At 46.1% G+C, this 25710-nt stretch overlaps 1 protein-coding gene across 1 annotated transcript in view; it reads right to left on the bottom strand.

Moving 5' to 3' along the window:
• The window catches only part of LOC133104206 (translation initiation factor IF-2), a 298010-nt gene that overhangs the window by 107331 nt on the left and 164969 nt on the right, over nucleotides 1-25710 (bottom strand). Inside the window, exon 4 of the mRNA XM_061209854.1 lies at nucleotides 17743-17781. The gene's annotated coding sequence lies outside the window, so the exon portion shown is untranslated. The remainder of the gene's footprint in view (nucleotides 1-17742; nucleotides 17782-25710) is intronic.

Here is a 25710-nt window from a genome sequence, read left to right as displayed (position 1 = left end):
TTTCCAAGAAAGCTAACAACTCTCAACTCACCACATGGTCCCTGACTCTTCACCTTAAGTGCAGAGTTGAGCGCAGTCAAGGGAGAGAACAGGGGAGGTCAAAAAAGAAAGCTGTATGAGGCTGTCAGTGACCTGGGACTCCGATTATGCAGAAGTGCTCCAACATTGTCCCTACTCTGCCCACAGAGCTTCAGTGTCGGCCAGAGCTGGAGATCAGGCCTGGCTCTGCCACGTACTAGCAGTGTGACTTCAGGGAGGTTAGGTGACCCCTCTGTACTGTGGTGTCCTCATTTATGGAAATGAAAATAACAATGGAAAGGGAAACTACCAGAACATATCCTTGCAAGGATTAAATGAGATAATGTGTTTGAAGTGCTTGGTGGAGTACTGACACATAAATCAGCACTTGAGTTTTAGCTATTATATCATCATCAACACCACCACCATCACCATCATCACCTTCTTTTTCATCACTATCATCCTCTGTTACCTTATCACCAATATCATCCATTGTCATCATCATCATCCTCCTCCATCATCACCACCATCAACCTCCATCATCACCACCATCCTCCATCACCATCATCACAAATATCATCTGTTATCATCACCATCACCATCATCATCCCCATCATCCTCCATTATCATCGCCAACATCTTCCATTATCATCACCAACACTACCAGCATTCCAAGGAGATAATGCATATTGAAGGCATAGCACACCGAGGACAAGGAGAGGTGTGGTAAAGCTTCCCTTCCGTGTAGAGCAGACATGAGTTCTAGCATCTTGGAAGCATAACTGTTTTCTCTATCTTGCTCCTTAGACTCCATATGCCATTGTCTCAAGCACACAGGAGAATCCCAGGCATAGTACTATAGTCTCTAGTGCCTCCATTTCCCCAGAATATAGCCTCTGATCCCAGTATAGGGACCGGGCCCAGCCCCTCCAGACCTGAATTCCTAGAAGAGAGAAAAGGGCCCAAGTCCACCTCATCCTTAGATTGCCCCCAAAAATGCAGAGTGGCAGATCCATGCTGCCAGGTCCTGCAAGAAGTATGAGTCTCATACCATCATTGGCTCCCTCCTCTCTGTTTAGCCAAATCATTCATTTAAAATAAATAAATAAATAAATTACCATCTTCTCCTTCTCAGGCCCTATGCTAGGAACTCAAGAAACAGTACAGAACAAGATGGTCCTTATCCCCACTCTCAGGGAGCCTTCAATCCAGTGGGAGCAGCTGGACACTAGACAGATAATTATAGCTGCAGTTATAGCTGCAATGGGTTCCAGGAGGAAAAACACAGGGAGCTTTGATAGTGTGTGAGGTGGAGCCCGACCTAATCGAGGAACTCCAGAAAGCTTCCCTGAGGAAGTGACACCAAAGCTGAGCCCTGAATGACGAGTAGGAATTCTCACAGGGAAGGGACAGGAAGAAGCTGGGGGAAAGCATTCTTGGAAAAAGAATAAGCTGGTGCAAAGGCTTGGAGGCATTTTGCAGGGGAAACAATCTCCACTGACGCAAGAGTGTTTGAGGATAAAGAGGAAGAGGTAAGAGATGAGGCTGACAAGATCAAGGGGGTTCTGGCTTTGCCTGGTCTGTTAAGCCAAGTGAAGGAGTCTTGGATTTTATTCTTAAATTCCTGGAAGCCATTAAAGAAAAACTTAAAAGAAAAAAATACCTGAGCCTTACCAATGCCTGCTTCATACACAGAAATAAGAAGGGCATTGAGCCTTGGCCAATGTCTTCTCTATCTCCTGGGAGTTATCCAAGTAAAACTAGAAGGGGACTCACACTCTCAGAGAGAGAGAGAGAGGAAAAGAAAAAACATTGACGGGCTGGGCAAGTTGACCAGGGAAGAAAGACACACCAGGTACTTCTCTGAGCAGAGCATCGTTTCTTCCAAATCAAGAAGACCTGACAGCTAACTGGCAGTTGGGCATTCCACACACCTGCTGCCATCTGTCCAAACCTTCTTTCCTCCAGCTTCCCCGTCTGCCCATGCCAGGGAGTCCATACTTAAAACTGTTCACTCCAAACAGTGATGGAGTTGAATACTGATGTCTGCCAGGAATGCAGGCTCTCAGTGGTCCCCTTGGCTCCTCTCCCCTTGCTCAGAAGACGAGACATCCACGCTGGAGGTCAGATGGAGAATGAGAAGCTTCATGGAGCCCCCTTGTCCCTCCCTCCAAATGGTCTTTCCATCATGGGCAGTTTCAGGAAGTAAGATGACCCTGGATGGAACTTAAGTTAGCCTCCATCACTTGGACAGCCCTGCAGTCAAGTATCTGTCACTGAGACTTCCTTGTCGGGAGGCATTCTGAGTTGCAGGGCATTTTTATAGGGTTTTAAGTGTTGTTACTTTAAAGAATGACTGGAATAAAGTGGTTTGTAGAGGAAGTGCTTCAGGGGAGAGAAAAGAATTGTCAAAATTAGAATAACTTATTGGGAAGCAGGGAGAAGGGAAACTAGCTCATACTGAATTCCTACTAGGAGCAGGGTACTTTGCATGTGCTGCCTCTTTCAATTCTCACAATAATCCTATAACAGAAGAACTATGATCATCTCCATTTTGCAGATGGAGAAAACGAGGTCCAAGAGGATAATAATATCCCTCAGGGCACAGTGTTAAGTGACAGAGAAGGAACCTGAGCACACGTTCTATCTCGGTTCCCAACCCATGTCCATTCTTATGTTCCCACACAGGGTGCACATTCACTTCTACAGTTCTTGACAGTGTTTAAGGAAACTTCTTAAAGTTGCTCACGAGTAATGGAGCCTCATGGTTAAAAATCTGGGCTTCAGAGTTGGACAGCCTGGGCAAGTTACTGAACCTCTCTAAGCCTCTATTTTCTCATCTGTGAAATGGAGACAATGGTACTTCTCTCCTTGAGTTATAATGAGGAATAAATTTTTAAATCCATATAAGTTCCCAATTATGGTACCTGGCATTTGGTACATGCTTAATATTTGTAATGTCATCATTATTACTAAGCACAATCATCATTTACTCTAAGTATCGTAGGCAACCTCCAGGATGGTCCCTAAAGATCCCCACCTCCTGGTATTCACATCCTTGTATAATCCCCTCCACTTAGTGATTACTGATTTGCTTCTAATGAAAGGAATAAAGCAGAAGCAATGAGATATTGCTTCCAAGGTTAGGTTACAGAAAACTGCAGCTTCTGTCTTGGGTGCCGTCTCTCACTAACGGAAGCTGGTATTCATAAGCTGCCCTTTAGAGGGGCCCATGTGTCAAGGAACTAATGTCTCCAGCCAACAGCCAGTGAAGATCTGAGGCTCTTGTTCAGCCAGCCTCCTGTGTGAGTTTAGAAATGGCTCCTTCCCAGCAAAACTTCAAGATGACTGCAGCCCTGGTTGACGTCTTGATTGCAGTCTGCGAGAGATCTTCAAACAGAGCCCCTGTGAAGCCACTGCACAACTCCTGACCCACAGAAACCGTGAGATGATAAATGGTTGTTGTTTTAAGCCACAAAGTTTTGGGGTAATTTGTTACACGGTGCTAGATAACTAATATGCTCATCCATATTTGTATTCACTCAACAGGCCTGTGCTTTATCAGCAGATCCAAAGGTGAATTTCAGCTCTGATCCTGTCTGGAGCATTATGAAAGACAAATTGGCATATCCAGAAGTAGTGAGGTACACTGTATTTCACACTCCAACACATGCAGCCTGACAGCCAAGACAGCCATATAGACAGGAAGCTGTCGCTCTACAGGATAAGATCTGAAGGGTGTGGAAACCGGAGACAATTAGATCTGAAAGAGCCTTAGAAATCTAAAGCAACTCCAGTGTGTTATAAACGGGGGTGGAGGGTAGGGGTGGGAGACATGCCTTATAGGATTAGCTGAGCAAGGCTTCCTCTAGGGGCACCTGGAGCCAGACTTGGGGAAGAGTGGTGATCACAGATCAGCAGAGACCAAGTGTGTCTTGATGGACTAAGGATGTCTGCCAAGAGCATCTGTTGGCATGTACATCAAGTTTGCCACCCCTACTGTGGTGCTTCTAGAATGACTCCAGAACAAAAGGTGACTATACCCCACTGTAGAACCCCAAGTCATAAAGGACTCTGAACTCTGACAATGAGAATATTTGCATCAATCCCCCCTACCCAACATGATGCTTTGTAAAATATTTTAAGGGCTCCCCTACACAGGGGCACAGACATGAAGGCTCTCGCTGGGGTTAGAACTCTGGGACACTGATGTGTGACCAATTTCATTGACTGTGACAGATGATGGGTTGTATCTGCCCTATGGTCACTTCTCAGAGAAAATTCTAAAGCAAGGGATCGGAAAAGGGTCTTCTGACCCACAAGCTGCTTACAGTCTTTGAAGGACAATTGTTCTCACCTTTCATTTGCCCTTCAGGACCTTGAGAATATCCCTTGTCCAGGAGCCCACTCAGCCCAAAGATCGCTCCTTCTTGCTCCCAGAAAGAGCCGTTTGCCAGAGGTCTCTGGAAGGTTACTTCATGTCAGGATGGCCTGTTCTGTGCACAATAGTGGCACATTTAGAAGCAGGAATAGCACAAGTAGCCCTGTGACCTTGGCAGGCATCCTTTATTGATCAAGACATTCTTTCTTAGGAACCTGGGTGTGGTCTCAAAGTGCGAGTACACACAGCACTTCCAGCACTGCCTACAATCCATCGGCGTTAGCATGGAAATTAGATTTGAATCAAGTGCCTGCTTTGTCTTCCTTCCTGGCTCACGTGCTGAGTTTTGCAACGAGCCACCCTGGCTCTCTTTCCTCCACAGGCTTCACCTATGAAAAGTCGCACCTCACCCGCCAACCCTGGCTGGGCTCCAAGAGGCAGGAGAAGCAGCCAAACACACATCTGCCCATCTTCTCCTTGGCCTGGGAGGCAAACTCCTTGTTTCCAAGTGCAGCATGGATTGTAAGACTCCTTCAGCCTGCAGGACCACCAGGCACAGAAAAGTCATCCGTGTTCACAGTCTGAGAAATAATAAGGTCCAAGTTGCCCAGCCCCAGACACTTCACGGCCCACCTGGGCCAGGAGTCTTATAGGCATTGGGTCTCCGAAAGAGATTGGAAAAAGCATTGTAATGGCAAAAAGTGATGTCCCATGGGCTTGTCGTGTGACTCACCATAGTGAAAGTTGCAAGTGTAGGATCCTGCCTGGGACAAGCACCCCTGTCATCACTACCTAAGAGAACGGGTTTTATGGGCTGAACTGTGCCTCCTCCAAAATTCATCTGTTGAAGTCCTAAACTCCAGTACCTCAGAATGTGACTACTTGGAGATACAGTCTTAAAGAGATAATTAAGGTAAAATGAGGTCATATGTGTGGATCCTAATCAATATGACTGGTGTCCTAATAAGAGGAGATTGGGATGAAGACATACACACAGGGGGACGACCATGTGAGGACACAGGGAGAAGACAGCCATCTACAAGCCTAGGGGAGGGGCCTCACGAGAAAACAACCCTGCAACACTTTGATCTTGGACTTCCAGTCTCTAAAACTGTGAGAAAATGCATTTCTGTTGTTTCAGCTGCCCGGTCTGTGGTTAATTCATTACAGCAACCAAGCACAGTAATACAAAGGCTGACCAAGAAATTTCAGCCTAAGGAAGTACACAGTATCTACCTTTTCCAGGACACAGCAACTGGCCATGATCAAGAAGAAAGACACACAGCTAGGTGATAATCTCATCCTTGAGAGCTGAGAATATGTTTCCATGGCACTTGTCATATGGAACAGTTGAGAGATTCAAGCCAGCATGTATGGTTGTCAGCCGTAAGCTCGCTACTGAGTTGGGGGAAGATGCTTAATTTAAGACCCCAATCCAGCCTTAGATGACACTAGTGTAATGAAGGAGCCAAACAAGAAAAGAAAATTCAAGTCAGCATGGAAAGTACCACCACAGAGGTTGTGTGGACCAATGCAAGTGTAAAGAGGAATAACAAACTAAGTCCTCCACTGCCAACAGTGAGCGTCTTTGGATATTTTTAGACTTAACTATACTTGTGTGGGAAGCCCTGCACTGATAATCAATGACAAGATTTTGCATGTGGCTACAACCATCACAAAGGGTACTTTTGCAATATCTATGGGAATTTAAAATGCTCTGACCTTTGCCCGAGCCATTCCACCTTCAGGGATATAGTGTACATGGATTTCCTTGCAAAATACAGCAAGATGTATGCACACTGATGTTCACTGAAATATCGTTTCTAAGAGCGAATTCATGGAAACAGCCTAACTGTCGCGATCAAACAAATCATGGCACAGAGATAAGATGACATTTTATGCAGCCATCGAGAAGAAAGGAATAGAACTGATTGTGCTGGGGACTTCCCTGGTGGTCCAGTTGGTAAGACTCCGCGCTCCCAATGCAGGGGACCTGGGTTCGATCCCTGGTCGGGGAACTAGATCCCGCCTGCATGCCACAACTAAAGAGTTCACATGCAGCAACTAAAGACCCAGTGCAGCCAAATAAATAAATATTTAAAAAAAGAACTGATTGTACCAATATAGAAAGAGCTCCAAGATACAAGAAAAAAAAGTCAAGTCACAAAAAAGTGTATTCTGTGTGACCACTTTGGTATCAGTGTTGAATACCAAAGTGCTGCTATACACATTCACACACACACTAGCATAGCCTTAGATGATCTTTGTAGAAGGAATTCAGAAAGCCAGTGGGAAGTAGGACAGGCTGGGCTGGGGGGCCGGGGGATGAGGCATTTTGTACCTTTCTGTCCCCCGTGAATTGTCTAACCAAGTGCATTTATAATGTCAGCAGGAGTTATCTAGGCGATGGGATCACAGAATATTTTTTGTTTTCTTCCTGTATACTTGTATTTTGGAGAAACAAAGCTGTAGGTGTTGTTTTTTTTAATCTATGTATGATGTATAGATGGGTGAGGTGTTTCTAGATGTGTAAACAGGTATGCATGTGTTTTTATCTCACCTCCTTGGAACCTCTGAGGGAGATTAGGAGAAAATCCCTCATGGGCTTCAACCTGTGGTCAAATGCTTCAATACACACCATTAGCAATTCTGCAGAGCACAGCGGGGATTTCTTTTGCGTTTCTCCCTTGAAAGGAAACCAGATCACAAGTCACTCTGTGAATCTGAGACAGCTCCCATCTCTGGGGAGGACCCTGCCACCTGAGCATCTGAGCGGCCCCGACATGCAACAGACCCGTGCATGGAAACCACCTCTTGACTGGAGAAAAAAGGGCTTGTGGACAAGGGTCAAGTTCCTGGTGACTGAGCTGGAGGATAGGGAGAGGGAAACAGAGGAAGGGAAGGGACCAGGATGTTGAGGACCAGTCTCTGCCTCTGCTTCTGGGCAAAATGCCTAGAGGGCAAGAGGAGGCAACTTCAGGCTCATAGACTGTTTCAGGAAACCCAACCTTCTCTGCCCGTGAGTACAGGTAACAGGGGTGGAGTGGTTCTAAGGAAATGGAACTACCCCACCTGCAGCTCGACCTCTGGGCATGGCTCTGGAAGGGGGGCCTTTGGAATCAGAGTCCTGAGTTCGAATTGCATCTCTACCCTCTCCTAGCTGTGTGGCCTTGGACAAGTCACTTAACTTCTCTGTGCTTAAAGTCCGTGTTTTAGGGAAGGAGATGAGCAACAAACACGCCAACAAGCCAATCTAATGACAGCACCAAGATGTGACAAGTGCCATAAAGGAAATCAAACAGATGCTGTAACAGAGAAGAAGGGAGGTCTCTCTGAAGAAGATGGCATTTAAACTGTGACTCCATTTATACGTAGTGGAATAAGCCACATCTTGCCCATTGTATGAGCCCGGGTTCCAGGAGGGAACAGATGGTACACTCGAATTAGGATAATTTGAGAGGAATTTAATAAAGGGACTATTTGTAAAGGTGGTGATGGGGTTAGGGCAACCGCAAGAGATAATGCAGTGTTCTGGGGCTAGTAACAGTGGGATTTCAGGCTCTGCCACCATCTCTGAGCCTGAATACAGACAGAGAAGGTTGCCTGATGTCTTGTTTAGGAATGCAGCAGCCCATGGGAGGGAGCAGGGTCTGTAAATGCCCTGCCCTCTCCTCTTCCTCCCATAACCTGCATGGCTCCCCATTGCCCAAACCCAACCAGAAGCCAGTGGGCAAGGGAGCCTGGTACTCTGATCTATACAGGGAAGGCTCCCAGGTCACAAAGAGGGTAAAGAAGAGCAGTGGGTGGATCTGGAGAGAGAAACTGATGCTATCCATCCATCCATCCTTTTGCACCTCTGAGTCTTGGGCTGGCACCTCAGAGTTCACCAGCACTTCTAATCCTGCACTCGTAAGGCCAATGAGAATTACCTTGTGTATGTTTTATGCATGTCTGTTTAACTTTAATTCTCAGTGATTTTCTACGGATACACTTCTTCATGCAAGGGGCTTTCGCTGTCTAGAGCTTGAGACGTTCCAGGTAATCGATAATGCTGCAGCTCTGATTCCAGGTTAAATAACTGAACATTTATTACCCATTACTGGAAGGCACACTGAGAACACTACTGCCAGCAGCACGCAGCCCCGTAAATGCTCACAGCCTTCCCTCTCTCTGTTGGTCCACTCAGATTGGACAGTGTGAAGACTGCCCCGCTTTTAGAAATCAAACCCCCTTTGCTAGTCTAGCCTAAATTGGGATGAAAAACACCAAGGCTCTGGAATTTGCTCACCAAGCTGAGCCTCCAGGGAGGAAGTAACATTTGGCTGTGGAATCGGGAATGTTTGGCTGCCTCTTCCGTCACCTGCGCCTCCAAGGGAGACAGGGATGCAGAGCTGCAGTTCTATGGGTTGTGGATTCCTTACTCCCTCCCTACTGAGCTGCTGAAGGAAAAAGAAGTGGTCGCCTAAAAGTGGGGAAGCCAGGCTGGCCACCAGGTTGTGCAGTGAGAAGCAAGAGGACCTACATTTGGGTTGGGTGAGCTGATCTTTCCATCACATCCCTTCTGCCTGAGCTGACAGAAAGCTTCATACTAATGGCTGGGGAAGGACAATAGGGCCTGTGCCAGAAATTCCCTTCAGGGACAAGACACATTGTTTTGCAACTCTGCATCTCTAGGGAGACCTTTCTGCAATCAGAAAGCTGTGAAGCACCCACAAGAGAAGTAGCCATAAGGAATGCATCCTGAAGTACAAGCCCATCATAAGAGGGGAGAGTTAGGTACCATATGTACCCCAGCTCCTCGATATGGAGCTTGCGATTAGAGAGAGCAATAAGGCGGTGACTGGGGATCAAAAACAATCTAGAGAAAATCAGAACTAACTCCTTTAGGTGTCCCATCCCTACTCAGCATCTTGTAGATTAAGAGAAACAGCCAGTGCAATTACTTCAATCACTTATGCAAAGTAAGACCAGTTCCCAAATTGGAAGTGACCGTCCAGGCCACCTGGTAGGGAAGGCAGCCTGTCTCCAGGAGGGGGGTTGAGCATTTCCCTCTTCATTCTTTGGGTCTTTACTTGGTGGTGAGATGATCATAATCAAAATCACTACCTCCTTCATCAGCACCATCATCATCATCAAATCTGCCAAAGTAAAGGCATCCAGGGGAATTTTTCAGTTCTCCTTAAACTGGCTCTGGGGGCCACAGATAAGCAGGCATCAAATACCCACATGCTAAAAGATATTCCCCAAAAAGGTTGTATGGTCACAGCATATTATAAGCATAGTAAAGGTGCTGATAAGCCCTGCAGTGAAGAAACCAAATTAGCTTTGTTCCCCAAACTTAGACAACCATAGTAACATGACTACCACCTTTTTAGAAAACTGCTCTGGGCACTTAACACTATGAATGCCCTACACAACGAATGTGGGGCACATTGCTTGAAGTTAGTGGTCCCCAACCATGGCTGTACATTGGAAGGTTTCAAAGATACTAACACCTGAGTCCCACCTCAGTGTAGATGAGCTACCAATGCAGATGGCGGCCAACTTGTCAACTTGACCCCTGCCATGTCTGCTTGAGACCATACCTAGCACTTCATCACCATCCCCCAAACAAAGCCAATGCCACAAAACACTAACAGGAAATGGACATGTTGCTGAACATTCACCAGGTGGTGGGAAGGGGAAAATGTTGCACATTAACAGTGCAGAGCTTCCCGACAATTCCCTTCAAAAATCTCTGATCTTTCCCCATAGTTTTCCTCCAAACGGCAGCTGCTTTGTTCTCTTTTCACTTCTTCCATTGCTCTTCCCGCCCAGCGGTCTCTAAGCCTCTATTATGCTAACCAATTCCCTTTTGAAGCTAAGCTTATACAGCTCATTCAGGAAGAATAGTAGCGCTCTGTTCTTACTCAAATCGCCCCCAGGGGTCTTGCCCCACAATCCAAAATAGCTTGTCAAAGTGTATTTTCCAAATCCATATCCATGAAAACATCCGTTACAAAGAGTTCAATATGAATTCTTGCGGCTAGATGGGGAGGAAGACATTTTCATAAGACTAACTGGGAGGACTGGACTGAGAAAGATTAACCAGGAGGGCTGCATGGAAAAGGTGAGACTCCAGCCATCTCGAAATGATTCATGTAGAGAAAACAGGAAGAATCTGGAGGTTATGGACAGGGTCTGCACAAATCCCATAGCCTGGGAAAGGAGCTGTGGGAGGGAGGAGGAGGAAGAGAGGAGGGAGGTAGCGAAAGGTTTGTATTGTGATAGATTGAAGGCCTTCGACGGAGCAAATAATAATACCAAGCGTGTACCTTGCCCTTACCATGTGCCAGACACCGTTCCAAACACTTCATTTATCTTGCTTTGCTTAAACCCCACAACAACCCAGTGATGTGGGCACTGTTATCCCAGTGCGTCAGCAGCTGGGCTGGGATTTGATTCAAGGCAGTTGTCTTCAGGGGCCATTTGCTTAACCACTGCATTAAAGAGTAATGAGCTAGAGCACCAATAAAAACAAAGCCAATTAAGCAGGCAGAATGACAAGATTCTGGGTTAACCCAGAATCTTGCTGTCACAGACAGGCGCTTGGACCAGCCTCAGCAGCATCACCTTGGAGCTTATAAGAAATGCAGGCTCTCAGGCCTCACTCCAGACTTACTGAATCAGGTTCTGCATCTTAACCAGATCCCCCAGGGGCTTCCTCAACACATGAAAATGTGGGTGTTGCTGGTCTGGAAGTTGGGGGTCGATATCGTAAGTCTAGTTCGAGAAGGGGCACTGTGGGTGGAAACAGAGCAGGTAAGAGCCCCGAGGAGCTGCTGGGTATAAATACATTGCCAAAGCCACCTACAGCCGGCAGCAGTCATCCCTGACAGTGAGCAAGACAGGCATGGTTAAGAGCCAGAGCCAGAGCCAGGTACTAATGGCTCTGCCACCCACTCAAATGTGTGACCTCCGGCGAGTTATGAAACACCAAAGACTCACTTTCACTGTCTAAAAGTGGAGGCAAAGGACAGTTCCTCACTGGGTTGTTGAGAAGATTAGGTGGCTAGAGGGGTGGGATAGGGAGGGTGGGAGGGAGGGAGATGCAAGAGGGATGAGATATGGGAACATATGTATATGTATAACTGATTCACTTTGTTATAAAGCAGAAGCTAACACACCATTGTAAAGCAATTATACTTCAATAAAGATGTTTAAAAAAAAAAAAAAGAAGATTAGGTGGGAAATTCTATATCTGGTGCTTAGCACAGTGCCTCTTATGTATTAACCCCTCCACCAGCATTATCTATTACTAGGACAATGTCAAAATTACAACTTATGGGCATTAAGCTGGCTCCGAAGTCTCAGTTATAGTGACAATTCCTGGGAACACAGAAGAGGGTGCAGAGAAATGCACAGTGCAGGTGAGCTAAATGTCCTCATCTTGCCTGGATGGAGTTCAAAGATGCCATTTCACTCTTGACTGACTATTAGAAAAACAAGGGTTACAGCAACCTTTTCAAAGAAGTGAAAGGCAACCACATGTATAATGCCTACCTTCCAAATCAGCAGGTAAGATAAAAGCAAATCAAACAGAATCTGCAACACCAAGAAGACAGAAAATAAATGAAACAGCAAGAAAAGTTCTTTTAGGGAATAACTTTTTAAATGACAGGTGATCAGACACATATAATGGCAAATATACTGATGCTGAACTCCTCAGTTAAAGGGCTACAGACAGGGTGAATAAACAAGATCCATCTATAGGCTACTTCCAAGAGACATCTGCATTTCCAAGAGGAAATTTAAAAAGAGTAACAATGAAAGGATGTGCCCTGGCCCATGGGAACAAAAGACAGATGGAAAGCAACACTGATTTTAGGAAAACCCAAGGCAGAAAGCATTACCCAAGCTCAAGATAGTCATTGTATATTAATAAAAGCTTCGTAACCAGTACTAGTCAGTAAATCTCCCTTGTGAGTCAAAGAACATGGACTCAAAATATATAAAACACAAACTGTGGCCAGTACCAAGAGAAACCAACAGAAATATAGTAGCTCTGGGAGACCCTAACCAACCCATCTCAGATTAAAAAAGGACCCAAGGCCCTTATTGTAAAATTAATAAGGTTTGTCAGATAGAGAGCACAACTTTACAAGTGTCCAAAGGGTATTTCAGGAAAATTTAGCCAGACTTGCCCATTTATCGATCCATTCACCCACCCACCCAACCACCCAACCATCCACCCACCCAACCACCCACGCTGCTACCCATTTACCCACCCATCCATCCATCCACCTACCCACCCATCCATCCACTGATCCATCCACCCACCCATCCACCTAACCAACCACCCATCCATCCACCTAACTGCCCACCCATCCATCCACTGACCCACCCATCCAATGTGCATTGAGAATCTACTCTCTACCAGGTACTACACAAGGTGCTGGGGATCCAATGAAATAGAAAGATACGGTGCTTGCTATTAGGAATTTTACAGACCTCCTCCAAGCACAAAGAAAAAAGTAGACAAAGTTGACAAAGTTATTAAAAACAGAGGCATGATCATAAACAATGGGGTGTGACAGAGTGTAACAGGAGTAATAATGTGTCAGCAAAGGTCTCAGGTTTTCATTCAACAAGACATGTGAAGACAAGTGAGCAAGATGTGGTTCTTGAAGAGCTTATATTTTAGTAAGAGAGAGTCGAGTAAGTAAACATGAGCACAAGAAAAGAATGATTCCGGATAGTGCTAAGTGCCATGAAGAAGATAAAACAGAGCAATAGAAAAGAATCTGTGTGGGGCAGGAGAGACGCTGATTCTTTGGCCAGTCATCAGAGGCTCCTAAAAGGAGATGGCATTGGGTCTGAGAGCCTCCAAGGTCAGAAAGGTGCCTGGGAGCCAGCTCATGTCAGGGTGTCTGGGCATTATTCTTAGAACCACAGGAAGCCTCTGGATCTGCCTGGGTACTTTGAGCGGGTAAATCCATATGGTTCTGCCGGGCCCAGAAGACGCCTTGGGTTCCCTGGGGAACCAGACACCCTTCTAAGCCAGAGCTACCTATGCCGGCAGGCTTGCAGCAACCACAGAGGCTCAGATGGTAAATCCTGCTCTAATTACACGGGTAATTATGAACCGACACTTGCTGAGCTGGAAAGAGCATTCCTTCTGTTAGGAAATGATCACTGGGAAGCCAGTCCCAGCCTCTCAAACAGGGAGGGTGCCGTGAATTTACAAACATCAGATGGAAGGAGGTGAGATGGGAGCATAGGCACCACCCTGAGAAGTAAGTGAGGAGCCTGGACGCTGGGAAAGAGACTTGCTGGAACGTCCACACCACCTCTTCCTGTCCTCAAGGCAGCACCAGAAAGAACAAATCCCACAGTCAGTCGGACCCAAATTTTAATCCTTGTCCTCCTCCAGGGAGCTGGGTGACCTGGAACGGTTATTTGCCTCACTGGGTGTGAGGCTCCCCACCTGCAAATGGGTTTACTAATGACCTTTCTTGTGGGAGTCCACCTGGCACACAGCAGATCTGAGAAACGCCAGACCCTTCTCTCTGGGTTCTCCCACACCTCTTGGTCGGAAGCTCTGGAGGGAGGAGGAAGGAAAAGAGGATAAAAGGAAGGGAACTGCCAACCATAGAGGTTATTATGCTCCCCGGTGATGCTGCAAGGGAGTTAAAGAACCCGTGATAATAAGATTCTCGCCCGGTGTTCCCTGTGACGGAGAACAACAGAGACACGAGAGCACAGCATCCACCAGAATGCACAGAGGAGGCAGACGAAGGCAGGTGATCAAAGGAATAAATCCACTGCAATCTGAAAAACAGCCTGCCTGCTTTCATCCATCTGGGAGGTGATGCAAGGACTCACACTCCGGCCAAAAACACACTTTTTTCTACCCAAACCACCCTGAGTGCAGCCATGGGCATGGCAGGTTTCCAGAACAGACCCCCTTGGGGCTAATCAATCTTCTCCTTGGCCTGGCCATGTCTCCCAGTCCCTCGGCCCTCACTCTGAGCTAAGCTTGAGAAATATGCCACTGCCAAGGAGATTTATCCATTTAAAAGGTCAGAGAATTACTGCCATTGAAACCTGTGCAAGGAGCAGGTGTAAATATGCCCCAGCTCCCCTTTGTGCTTTATCATGCTCAGGAGAGGAAACCTGGGGGAAGTTACTTTCCAGGCAGAGCATTTAACCACTTGGTGCCTGGGGAGCCAGGAACTCCCTGGGGACAGGACCTACCTGCCCATGTCACCTGTATCACCCTCTTCTCCCTCTCACCTGAGAAGCATCCCATCTCCAGCTTCCTGGGCTGCCAGCAATGCTAAGAACCTAGAGCCTCCCTGTGCAGTTTTGTGCAGCATCCTACTGGGGGTAGAAAGATGAACAACTCCACACAACAAATTCAGACCTCACCCCAGTTACTGCCAAAGTATTGAGAACACAGGATACAAAGTCAGTTAAAAAACAATCACCTTGACCGTAGATGCCAGATCATCTGTTTTGCAATATGCTTCCTAGTGGTTTTACTAGGAAGAGAGAAGAGTGGAATGTCATTCCCCCAAAAAAGAATTCTCATTTTCTCACAACTGACTTAGAAGTTCCCAGCATCTCAAGATGTTCTAGGGACTGTGTAGGTCTAGGAAAACCCAAACTGTAATGGGTTTTTTAAAAAATCACCACACTAGTGTGGAAAATGTTGACGGCTGGGGGAGTCTGGAGAAGCCTGCAGACACAACAGGGAGAATCCAGGCTGCAGAGATGTATAGACCTGGGTTCAAATTTCAGCTCTGCTGCTTACAAGCTGTGTGACTGTGGGCAAGTTACTTCACCTCTCTGGGCTTCCACCCACAAACCCTCATAGGAAAAGAGGGATGATGAGACCTAGTCTGTTTGTGTGCTGTGGAGACTGAGACTAATTCAAGTATTATCACACGGCTCACAGCTGATACCCAATGAATTGTTATTACTTTGTCAAGTTGACCTTGTCAGCCCTGAGAGAAAGAGAAAGAGATTGAGTAACCAGTTCAAACAACCTATCAGCAAATCAAGTGACTACTCAATCAACTGGCCCAGCAACTGCACAGACTCTTCAGAGTTTAAAGGTCAAGATGCCACATGGAATGAGGGAGACAGGCCAGGAATGATACATTTGGTCCCTTGAGGTGAGAGGAGCCTAACTGCCCTCCACTTTCCCTGCACTCCTGCTTTCCCCGGGGCAGTGCACAGAATAGGATGTGCTAAATGGGGCTGACACCCCCAAATGCAGGAAAGCATCGTGGTTGGAAACACAGGCCCTGGAGCCAGCCTGCCAGGCTTCAAATCCCAGCAGACACCAGAGACCTTGCCGAGACTCCTTTTCCTCTTGTTATAGATGGGAAAGTTTTGCAGTTCTTCAAAAAGTTAAACACAGAATTACTATATGACCCTGCAAATCCACTGCTAGGTATATACCCAAAAGAAGTGAAAACAGATGTTCAAACAAATACTTGTACACACATATTCAGAGCAGCACTATTCACCATAGCCAAAAGGTAGAAACAACCCAAATATCCACCAACAGACAAATGGATAGACAAATGTGGTCCATCCGTACAATGGAATATTATTCATCCATAAAAGGAGTGAAGGGACTTCCTTGGTGGTCCAGTGGTAAAGAATCCACCTTACAATGCAGGCAACGTGGGTTTGATCGCTGGTCAGGGAACAAAGATCCCACATGCCACGGGGCAACTAAGCCCGCCTGCCACAACTACTGAGCTCACGAGCCTCAACTAGAGAGCCCACGTGCCGCAAACTACAGAGCCCACGTGCCCTGGAGGCTGCAAGCCACAACTAGAGAGAAGCCCACATGCTGCAATGAAAGATCTCGCATGCCACAACTAAGACCCAATGCAGCCAAAAATAAATAAAATAAATAATAATTTTTTTAAAAAAGGAGTGAAGTACTGACACAGCTACCACGTAGATGAATCTCATAAACATTATGCTCAGTGAAAGAAACCAGTCACAAGTGGCCACGCATTGTTGGTTCCATTTATATGAAGTGTCCAGAATAGGCAAATCCAGAGAGAGAGAAAGCATATTAGTGGTTGCTTTAGGGCTGGGAAGAGGGAGAATGGGAAGTGAGTGCTAATGGGGTTACCTTTTGGGGTGATGAACATGTTTAGAGGCAGAGGGTGCACAACACTGTGAATATACCAAATGCCACTAAATTATTCACTTTAAAACGGCTACTATTATGTTATATGAATTTCACATCAATAAATTACTTCCAAAAAAACCCCACAGTTCCTCAAATTCTTCTACCAATAACCGGCAGCCAACAGCAGGAGCCTGGGGAGTGCGGCTCCAGGGGACAGAACGCTGGGAGGAGGGGAGGGGGCCATGGAGCACAGAGCCCACTCTAATCACCCCTCAAATGACAGAGACCCCAGATTCAGACTCTCCGTGAAGCCTCCTTCGCCACTTAAACCATCTCCAGTCCACTCAAGGGCCAGCCACACGTCTCTCCAATCCCATCGCACAGGAAATTTACATGTTTAATAAAAAGCTGCCGTCTTGACACTAATCTTAGAAAAAAAAATTCTTACATTTGTATTAATTTTCCTTCCCGGTTTTAATTGAAGAGAGCATACAGCATCACAAGGGAAATAAAACCTTACTTTGTCTATCTGAGGGCCATGTGGCTTCATTAGAAATTACATTAGTTCCTCATTAAGCAACAATAATAATGTAGAGTTGGAATCAATAAAAAAAAATGTTTTGCCCCAAGGTATAGATCCATTTGGTTCAATTATATTCTTACATGGCCAAACTCTGGTGGCTCCAATGCTAATAAAAATGTGGCGTGATGCCGGAAGATGTGGGCTTCCTTTATTTGCCTTCAAATGAATGATGAAATAGAGGGAAGGGCTTGATTCCCATCCTCACAACCACTCTCATCATTCCTAATGAGAAGCCACCTAACCACCCATCTAGAGCTCATAGATCAAAGGTGCGAATAAGTTTCATCTCACCAGCCTTCCCTGATCAATCAGTAGTAACTGTTCTCTCTAAGGGTTGAGTTGTGCTATGGTTGATTACAGATGTCTGCCTTGGGCATGGGATTGGACGGCCACGCCTGGTAACAAGTTTGTGCCAGTTATGTCCAGGAGCCCCTCCAACTGGGAGGGGAGGTTAAGAAAACTATAGGCTATGAGCACTGGTAATTCCCACCCTTCTCCTTAGCATGCCCACTGCATGGCTGGGCTCGGTTTGCACAGTAATAGAGAGGATGAGACTTTTTTACCTCTTCATTTCCATCAGACTTAACAAAAATCCTAAATCAGGACAAAATGAGTACTTACCTCACCCTCGACCAGGCTGTATGGCAGGGACAGTAGATCCTGCATAAAAAAATACAAAGACAAGAAATGTTGAGTTTCGCATTGAAACAATTGCTTTTCCTTTGTTTTTCTCTTGGACAAAATAACTATGCTCCTTGGAAAGAAATATTTGATTCATTTATTCCGAAAATGTTGATGCGGTGCCTAACACAAGCCAGGTGCTATTGTAGGCTCTGTGTTTTTAGCAATAAACGGATGGCAAGTCCCTGCCACTGGGTGGAAGAGAGGAGGAAGGACGTGGCAAATAAGGTAATAAATAACCATAAATGAAGATAATGTCAGATAGTAATAAGTCCAATGATGATAACAAAATGGGTTGTGGGATGGAGAATGACAAGTGCTACTTTATGTTGGGGAGGGTTGAAAGTTGAATGACAAGAAGGAGCCAGACATATCTGGAGTAGGTATTTTCAGTGTAGAAACAGCAGTTACAAAGGCCCTGGGGCAGGCACGAGTGGACAAGGGCCAGGAAGCAGGAAGTCTGGAGTATCAGGATAGTCAGACATCAGGGAGGCAAGCAGGGGCCAGATCATGTCTAGCCTTGAAGGTCAATATATGGAATTTGGGTTTTCTGCTAGGTATATACCCAAAAGATTTTAAGCACACTTTCACGGAACCAAAAGCCACACCCTACTCAGTAGGCCCAAAGAGCCCCCATGCTGTGGACTGACCCACGCACATGCTCCACTTGTTCTCAGAATGCCGAACCAGCTCCCAGCACAGGAAGGGCCCCGGCTGAGACGAAAGGGAAAAGGTGAGTTGCACAGACACTTTGTGAAATGCAAATCCCAGGGCCAGGTGGCCCCCGGGCCTGGGACATCACTATCCAAGCCAAGTAAACCTTCTCTTCCTTCCTGTCTCTCTCCGCCCTCTGCTCGCACTTCCACCATATTTCCTATTGGTCGAGATGGTTTCCCACCTAAAGGGAAAGAAGACACCACAAGCTCCCCTTTTCCCTGCCCAAAGCTCAGATTGAGCCCCTTCATCACATGCCTGTGGCCTCCCCCAGCACCTTGGACTCCAAGGCAGAGAAACAAGAGAACCCCTTTCCTGGACTCTGCTGAACCAAAGAAAATGCCCTGGCACTGGCTAGTCCCAGCCAGGGCTCCAGGCCCAACAAGCTGCAGGGAGCTTAACCAAGCCAGTACCTTAAAGACAAAGCGATGGGAGGTTGCTCTGATTTGCTGCCCAAGGTCTTGGACACAGCAGACCAGGCCACCTGAGAAGACAACGTTCCACCGTTACCTCCCATCCATCCCAGGCTGAGCTCCGGGCTCCCCTCCTACTTCACAGGGTGGTCATGGGGATTAAGTGAGATACCACACACCTGGTTCATGGCCACCACTCAGCAAAGGCCCCAGTGTCAAGAGCTGTTATTAGCCTAGACCAGCATCTTTGCCCAAAGCATCTTTGCCGCAAGCCTTTTTGCCATAAACATTTTCGCCACAAATATTTTCACTGCAAAACTAATTGGCTGTAGGGCAATTTTACTGTAAAAGATAAAATAACAAAAAAGTAAAGAGGGATGTTAAAAAGGACATAATGAAACATGAAAAATGAATAACAAAATTTAAGACTATTGTGAAATACAAAATATTTTCACACATTTAAAATGCATGCAAATATTATACAATGGAATATTACTCAGCCATAAAAAAGTATGAAATAATGCCATTTGCAGCAACATGGATGGACCTAGACATTCTCATACTGAGTGAAGTAAGTCAGAGGAAGAAAGACAAATATCACATGATATCACTTATATGTGGAATCTAAAAAAACTGGTACAAATGAACTTATTTACAAAACAGAAATAGAGTCACAGATGTAGAAAACAAACTTATGGTTACCAAGGGGGAAAGGGGAGGGGAGGAATAAAATGGGAGACTGGGATTGAGATATACACACTACTGTATATAAAATAGATAACTAATAAGAACCTGCTGTATAGCACAGGGAACTCCACTCAATACTCTGTAATGACCTATATGGGAAAAGAATCTTAAAAAGAATGGATATATGTATATGTGTAACTGATTCACTTTGCTGTACAGCAGAAACTAACACAACATCGTAAACCAACTATACTCCAAAAAAATTAATCTAAAAAATAAAAATGAAATAAAATGCGTGTAGATTCACAGCAATACTGAGCAAATAACTGAGAAGGATCCATCTCAAACACCAGGATACGTGTTTGTAACTGAGCTCTGTATCACTGCTGCTTCTTCTTGGCAGATTGTCACATGGCCATTGGTGAATGTTCCAAAGTTCTGTTGGAAACATGGGTTCAACTTTGCGCCTTCAAATCACCGAAGGATTTGCAAACTGATGCTATCGTTTTCTAGTATATGTGATTTGGCTTTGCACTCTCAATTTCACACTTCCAGTAAGTTTTATCACCGTGTTTTCTATCAACTACTTCGATAGAGTAGTTGTTACCATCCACTGTTTTAAGACGACCACATCTACTCATCACTGTTTAGACCATCATGAGGGTGAAGATGGATGGAATATAAAAATGGGAGTCCTGCGTCAGTGAAGAAACGAAACCAACTGTTCGCCAGTTATTTTATCTTTTACAGCAAAATTGCCTTAAGGCCAATTAGTTATGGGGTGAAAATGTTTGCAGCAAAGATGTTTACAGCACAGAAGCTTTAGGGCGAAAATACCTAGAACCATTATTAGTATGTTTATTACCACTGTTGGTCAAGTCCACGCCCCACAGATTAACAATGAACGTGGGCTAGGACCAGCCAGCACAGACTGTCCACATAAAGAGAAATCTTCGGGGACATGACAGAGCTAGAGCCACAATTTGGAAACAGGTAACTCGTGGAATAAATGTTGAGCTGCTTCTCCTACCACCTCCCAAAGGCTGTTAGACCAGGCACGCCTGTGGCATTTCTCTCCTGTTTGCAAAGTGTAAACAAGAAGGCTTGTCCTGCCTGCCTGTGTTGAAAGGCACAGGCAGGGTAGAGCACCCGTCTTCTCCTCCCCCATCAGTGCCTGGTCCACGGGGCAGGCTCAGGTGGGTCTCTGACCTCAGCTTACAAGGGAGGCACAGGTTGAAAGGTGGGCGGGGGCAAGGTGGAGCCCAGGGTCTGCATACAAGGGGGTGGACCAACAGAGATCTTTCTCCTGGGGTCTCAGAACCGAGCCCTGTGCCTCCCCTGGTCTTTCCTCTGTCCAGCATCCCTCCCCTTATCTCCAAACCCTCCTTCTACGCCAGCTCCTTCTCTGAGCCCCTCTCTTCCTTGCTCCCTCACCTCCTTTAGCAACTGTAAAAGCTCAGTTCTCTTTGCTTCTTTCTGTCCACCCTCCAGAACTGTGTTCAACATTGGAGACACAGTGAGAAGAACAAATGGACATGGTCCCCAAGGGCACTTACAGTCTGGAGGAGAAGCAGACAGGAATTAGGGAATCACAAATCCAAGTAAGGCTACAGCTCCAAGGAAGAGAATGTGAGGGCCCTCCGCCTTCTCATTTACTCCTCAACGCCCGCCCCCCCTTACCCAGACAGCTTTATTGCACAGCCCAGGACCCTTGTCCCTTCTCACCTTGCCAGGAACCCTCTGCAGTGAGTCTGTCTGTCCCCTCTCTAACATCTTTTCCCAAAGCGCTTCGTCCTTTGGGCTCCGTTTCCTATGCCCGTTCCGGGAACGCCAGCATCCTCTAGGAATCCGCCTCTGCATGCACATTACTCCCCCTCCCTTGGAACCATTTCCTGTCCCATCCAGACCTCAACCCCTACCTCCTCTAGGACCCCCGTATGTGTGTGTCTGGTCCTGGCTGCCATCCTGAGCTCCAGACCCAACAAACTGACTGTCTTCTCGCTCTCTCCACATGGGTGTCCCACTGACATTTCAACATCACACGGTCCAAGCCATGCCCTCCTCTTTCCACCAATTGTGCCTCCTCATCTCCTGGGTTGGAGAAGTGCACCCCAGTTCTGCCAGCCCCCTAAGCCTGAAGCCTGGGTGCCTCCTCTCACTCATCCCCATGTTCCAACCTTCTTGATCCACGGCAGCTGTGCCTCTTGCACTGCACTCTCCCGCCTGGTCTGGTTACTGCATAATAACTGCATAATAATAGATGCTTCAAAGGCTTCTGGACAAGTCTCTTTGTGCTACTGAAAACAATTTGGCTGAAAGCAAAGGGACCAGAAGGACAATTTGGTCAAAACGAATATTCCATGGGTGTTGTTTTTCTGAGTGTTGGTCATCTTAGTGAGCCATGATGTGGTTTTAAAGAATTTTTATGCACTAGGATCTGTTTATTCCCCCATATTCAGAGTTTCATTTTATTTTGTTTGTTTAAGAAATCGAGACCTAGTATTGCCAGGCTCAGCTGTAACTAATGGCAGACACTGGGCAATGAAAAGAAAGAGTCTCCTATAAAAATCTCATTCATAGCATTCATCTAGAGACCCTCATATAACAGTCCCTTGAAAAGCAATGTACGTGCTGCCCTGTGAAAATCCACTTTGCAGTATGTGTGATCCTGGAAAAGTAGGGTCTCCATTGAATCCATACAAATCACGATCAATACTATTTTCCTCACCACTCTTTTCTGAATTATAAATGAAGAAAGCCCCTACTATTCACCAAACTCACCCCTCAAAAAACAATACAAATTAGACATCTATTCTCCTGGGTTTTTTCCTAAACATGTTCAAATATATCTGCCTATATATACATATGCAGATACACATAATATATACTTCTTAATTTTAAAAAATGGATTGGAGCTGTAGATATTGATCTGAACCCTTGCTTTTTATAAACTTAACAATAGAGTATGAAAATCTTTTCCAGATAATTCATGTAGAATTGAGTTTCTCAATTCCAGCACTGTTGAAAATTTGGCCTGGATAATTCTTTGTTGTGAGGGGCTGTCATGTGCATTGTGGGATGTTTAGCAACATCCCTGGCCTCTACCCACTAAATGCCAGGACCATATCCTCTCTCCCAATCGTGACAACAAAAAATGTCTACAGACACGGCCAAGGGTCCCCCAAGGGGACCACCAGTTGAGAACCCCTGGTGTGGAGCCATCGCTTCCTTTTTTAACAGCTGCATAGAATTCCATACTATGGATGAACCATATTTTATTTAATTATTCCCCTATTCATCGACATTCAGAATCTATTTTAAATGCATCAGAGGGACCTGATGGTTAAAAAAATATCGTGGCAGCATATAAAGAGTCATTTTACTTTATCCTTCTCATAAAGTTTGAATGCTTGTGTGTCTGGCTTGTTTAAAACAGACAGGCACTCTGTGTGCATTAGGCAGCTCTGTGAGTTTCTTTTATGTTTGTTCCTACGACGTGGGCGTTGACAGAATTCCACCTTATGTCAGAAAGAGACGGGTGATCTTCCGTGCTGTGACGGCATATGGGGAGGTGGCACTCTCATCCACCACTGGTGGGGGCAGCAACTGGTACCACTTTTCTGGTGGCCAGGCAATCAGGCAAAACAGATCAAGAGCCATCACTCTGTCTAACGATCTATTTCTTGTTCAGTAAAATTAGGTGGACACCTACAGTCTGCCCCTCCCTTTCTCTTTAGCCTGGATGAACTCAGTGAAGCTAGATGGCTCTCAAAGATAAATGCCTGACCCTTCTCAGAAGGACAATTAATGAGCTCAGAGACTGCTTAAACGGAGATGAAATGTGAGATTAACAGACGCAGGGCCATCTATCCACCCACCAACAGGCTATCTCCTCCTCGCTGCGCTGTTTCATTAGACACCGCCAAGGAAACCCACCAAATGCACCATGGCTATCAGGTCTATTTTTGAGATAATTACAAGGTTTGGGCTTGGATCCACTTAAAGGCAGAAATATGGGACAGAGAAGGATTAAGGTGAACTCTACCCCTTTCTCGTCTACTGAAAATGTCCCAACAGGCTTTAAAGGGAAGAGAAAACTGCCTGAAACTTTCACCAGAGCCTGGTTGGTTGCTGCAGGAGCTGTGGGGCCCAAAGCTCTAATTCTGAACAGTGTCCAGTACAATAATGAGGTACCTTCCCTCCCTGCAGGCTAGTCTCCTTGCCCACCCCCTCTGCTCTCGCGTCTGGGAACTCAAGTGCCTTAAGGGGAAGGAAGGAGTAGGGAAGAAGGAGAGGAGGAAGGAGGGGCAGAGGACAGGGCAGAGCAGGATCCTGTGTCTCTCAGCATCACACCATTGCACTCTCTGGAAGCTCAGATGTTGCCACTCCATGCATCACTCTTAAAAATGGATCTGTCCTCTGCTCGCATGACCTTGAAAACAGGGAGACCGTGACGGGGTGAAGTCACCTCTGGGCAGGCTTTCTTGTTTCCTCTCCAGGCTGCAATCTCCTAGAAGGCACAGCAAGAATGCAAAACTGCAGGAAAGAACCCGGTTTGCTTGCGGCATCTCCGTCCCTCTACCCAGTGGAGTATTTCTGCAGACACTCCTTCCCCGTCATCCGTTTCGTGAGCAGAATTTCCGCCTTGACATCTGAGCGTGTCCCTCACTCCCCACCCTGATGACAAGGACAATGACAATGGGATATCAAGCAACAATATTCATAATAGCTGCTGCACAATGCCCAAGCAGGTGACACACTTTGCTCCTGCAACAGGATTAGAACTTGGATTAATCTTTGCACTTTTCCTTGGTGCCCCTCCTTATATAAGACTTTCCATCAATCAGAGGCCTCCTCCTTGCCTCTGGGAGGATTAGGATTACTTTAGCAGGAGTGAAAAGAGAAAGAAATAGTGTTCAGTCTTTTTTGATATCCAAAGGCAGCTGCCAATCCAATGTCTACAGAACAATCTTGCCCTTTGAGAGAGATCACATAACCCAGGATGAGGAGCTCCATCACCATGTGGAAAGAGTCTTCCACAAACAGCCACCCAAAGACTGTAGATGGTCCAGAAGGAGTCCTGCTCATGCCCCAAGCCTTTGCAGAGCCCCAACGAAACCTCTCCATGTGCCCGCCCCCTTTTCACGGGTGCCCCTCCTTTTTCAAAGGAGACTTATAGGCCCCTTAAAAGATAGAGGGTGAGGAAGAGAAGTTGTAATGGTGTAGACAGAACAGTGGCGAACTCCCCCCATCATACGTGAATGAAAACATTTAATCCTCACAAAAAGACCACAAGAAAGGTGAATATTATTATCACGTCTGGTTCACAGATCATGAAAAGAGGGAAGTAAAGGTCCCAGGGTCCCCGTGGTTGGCGAGATAGGATTCAGACCCGCTTTGTCTAATTCTAATTCCAAGACCTCTCTTGTCCCCAGATTCTTTCACATAAATGAAAGGTCACACTTGGCATTGTCCAGAAGGACACACACTTGCCCTCAGGGAACTTCCAAGTGACTTGGGAAGGCAAAAAAATATTTAAGCAGAAGTGGAATATCATAACAGGCAAGGAGCAGAACACTCCAGATGAGGGAAGAAAGTCTGTCAACTGGGTCTCCTAGAAAGCAGATGTCAAGGTGGAGTTAGCCATGCAAAAGGTTTACTGGGGAGTAACACCTGAGTGGGGGTTAAATAGTGTCCCCCCCTCAAAATATGTTCAGTCCTAATTCCCCAGAACCTGTGCATGTGACCCTATTTGGGAAAAGGTCTTTGCAGATATAATCAAGGTAAGATGAGGTCACACTGGACTGGGGTGGGGTAGGGAGGGAATCCCTAAATCCAAAGACAGTGTTCTTAAGAGAGAAAAGGAAGATTTGAGACATAAGAGACACAGACACAGCAAAGAAGGCAATGTGAAGACAGAGGCAGAGACTGGAGCGATGCAGCCACAAGCCAAGGAACGCCCAGAGCCACCAGAAGCTGGAAGAGGCATGTGGGGTCCCCTCTTAGAGCCTTTGAAGGGAGCATAGCTCCCTTGATTTTGGACTTCTGGCCTCCAGAACTGTGATAGGATAAACTTCTGTTGTTTTACAGCGCC

The sequence above is a fragment of the Eubalaena glacialis genome, chromosome 13 (genome assembly GCF_028564815.1).
Source record: "Eubalaena glacialis isolate mEubGla1 chromosome 13, mEubGla1.1.hap2.+ XY, whole genome shotgun sequence".
Classification (NCBI taxonomy): domain Eukaryota; kingdom Metazoa; phylum Chordata; class Mammalia; order Artiodactyla; family Balaenidae; genus Eubalaena; species Eubalaena glacialis.
The sequence above is the reverse complement of the archived record's forward strand: the minus strand, read 5'-3'. Positions and strand labels throughout refer to the sequence as shown.